The following is a 2,500-nucleotide window of genomic DNA, read 5'->3' as shown; positions in this document are numbered from 1 at the left end:
GTTGTTGTACCATAGGCACGAGAAAAGTTGTCGTACCATAGGCACGAGGAGAGTTTGTGTGGCAAAGTGCTACTGAGCGGTGTACCAGGGGCACGGCGAAAAGTTGTTGTACCATAGGCACGAGAAAAGTTGTCGTACCATAGGCACGAGGAGAGTTTGTGTGGCAAAGTGCTACTGAGCGGTGTACCAGGGGCACGGCGAAAAGTTGTTGTACCATAGGCACGAGAAAAGTTGTCGTACCATAGGCACGAGAAAAGTTGTCGTACCATAGGTACGAGGAGTGTGTGTGTGGCAAAGTGCTACTGAGCGGTGTACCAGGGGCACGGCGAAAAGTTGTTGTACCATAGGCACGAGAAAAGTTGTTGTACCATAGGCACGAGAAAAGCTGTCGTACCAGGGGCACGGAGGAAAGTTGTTGTACCATAGGCACGAGAAAAGTTGTCGTACCATAGGCACGAGGAGTGTGTGTGTGGCAAAGTGCTACTGAGCGGTGTACCAGGGGCACGGCGAAAAGTTGTTGTACCATAGGCACGAGAAAAGTTGTTGTACCATAGGCACGAGAAAAGCTGTCGTACCAGGGGCACGGAGGAAAGTTGTTGTACCATAGGCACGAGAAAAGTTGTCGTACCATAGGCACGAGGAGAGTTTGTGTGGCAAAGTGCTACTGAGCGGTGTACCAGGGGCACGGCGAAAAGTTGTTGTACCATAGGCACGAGAAAAGTTGTCGTACCATAGGCACGAGAAAAGTTGTCGTACCATAGGTACGAGGAGTGTGTGTGTGGCAAAGTGCTACTGAGCGGTGTACCAGGGGCACGGCGAAAAGTTGTTGTACCATAGGCACGAGAAAAGTTGTTGTACCATAGGCACGAGAAAAGCTGTCGTACCAGGGGCACGGAGGAAAGTTGTTGTACCATAGGCACGAGAAAAGTTGTCGTACCATAGGCACGAGGAGAGTTTGTGTGGCAAAGTGCTACTGAGCGGTGTACCAGGGGCACGGCGAAAAGTTGTTGTACCATAGGCACGAGAAAAGTTGTTGTACCATAGGCACGAGAAAAGCTGTCGTACCAGGGGCACGGAGGAAAGTTGTTGTACCATAGGCACGAGAAAAGTTGTCGTACCATAGGCACGAGGAGAGTTTGTGTGGCAAAGTGCTACTGAGCGGTGTACCAGGGGCACGGCGAAAAGTTGTTGTACCATAGGCACGAGAAAAGTTGTTGTACCATAGGCACGAGAAAAGCTGTCGTACCAGGGGCACGGAGGAAAGTTGTTGTACCATAGGCACGAGAAAAGTTGTCGTACCATAGGCACGAGGAGAGTTTGTGTGGCAAAGTGCTACTGAGCGGTGTACCAGGGGCACGGCGAAAAGTTGTTGTACCATAGGCACGAGAAAAGTTGTCGTACCATAGGCACGAGAAAAGTTGTTGTACCATAGGTACGAGGAGTGTGTGTGTGGCAAAGTGCTACTGAGCGGTGTACCAGGGGCACGGCGAAAAGTTGTTGTACCATAGGCACGAGAAAAGTTGTTGTACCATAGGCACGAGAAAAGCTGTCGTACCAGGGGCACGGAGGAAAGTTGTTGTACCATAGGCACGAGAAAAGTTGTCGTACCATAGGCACGAGGAGAGTTTGTGTGGCAAAGTGCTACTGAGCGGTGTACCAGGGGCACGGCGAAAAGTTGTTGTACCATAGGCACGAGAAAAGTTGTCGTACCATAGGCACGAGAAAAGTTGTCGTACCATAGGTACGAGAAAAGTTGTCGTACCATAGGCACAAGCAGTGCGTGCGTGTGTGTGGCAAAGTGTTTCTGCGCAGTGTACCAGGGGCATGTTTGAATTTACATTCTGGAGTACCAGGGGCACGAGGATTTTGCCAGTGGTGTTTTGCTTTGTCAGTGGGAGGGGGCTTAAGTGTGGGTCCACGGGGCATGCTGGAGGTCAAGGTCCATGCTGGATATGCGCTGGAGGGTAACTGCAGGAGAAGGAAAGCTAGTGGGGGATTAGAGCAGGGGAGGATGTGCGTCCCCGGGGCATGCTGGAGGTCAAGGGCCATGCTGGATATGCGGTGGAGGGTAACTGCAGGAGAAGGAAAGCTCATGGGGGATTAGAGCGGAGGAGTATGTGGGTCCTCGGGGCCTGCTGGAGGGCAAGGGCCATGCTGGATTTGTGGTGGAGGGTAACTGCGGGAGAAGGAAAGCTAGTGGGGGAGTAGAGCAGAGGAGTATGTTGGTCCCCGGGGCCTGCTGGAGGTCAAGGTCCGTGCTAGATACGTGGTACAGGGTTAACTGCGGGGGGGGGGGGGGGGGGGGGGGGGGTAATGTGGGTTCACGGGGCCTGCTGGAGGTCAAGGTCCATGCTGGATATGCGCTGGAGCGTAACTGCAAGAAAGGAAAGCTAGTGGGGGAGTAGAGCAGGGGAGTATGTGGGTCCCCAGGGCCTGCTGGAGGTCCAGGTCCATGCTAGATATGTGGCACAGGGTAACTGCAGGGGGGGGGTAATGTGGG

Source organism: Maylandia zebra, unplaced genomic scaffold (assembly GCF_041146795.1).
Source record: "Maylandia zebra isolate NMK-2024a unplaced genomic scaffold, Mzebra_GT3a scaffold34, whole genome shotgun sequence".
Classification (NCBI taxonomy): Eukaryota; Metazoa; Chordata; class Actinopteri; order Cichliformes; family Cichlidae; genus Maylandia; species Maylandia zebra.
This window is presented reverse-complemented; position numbering follows the sequence as displayed.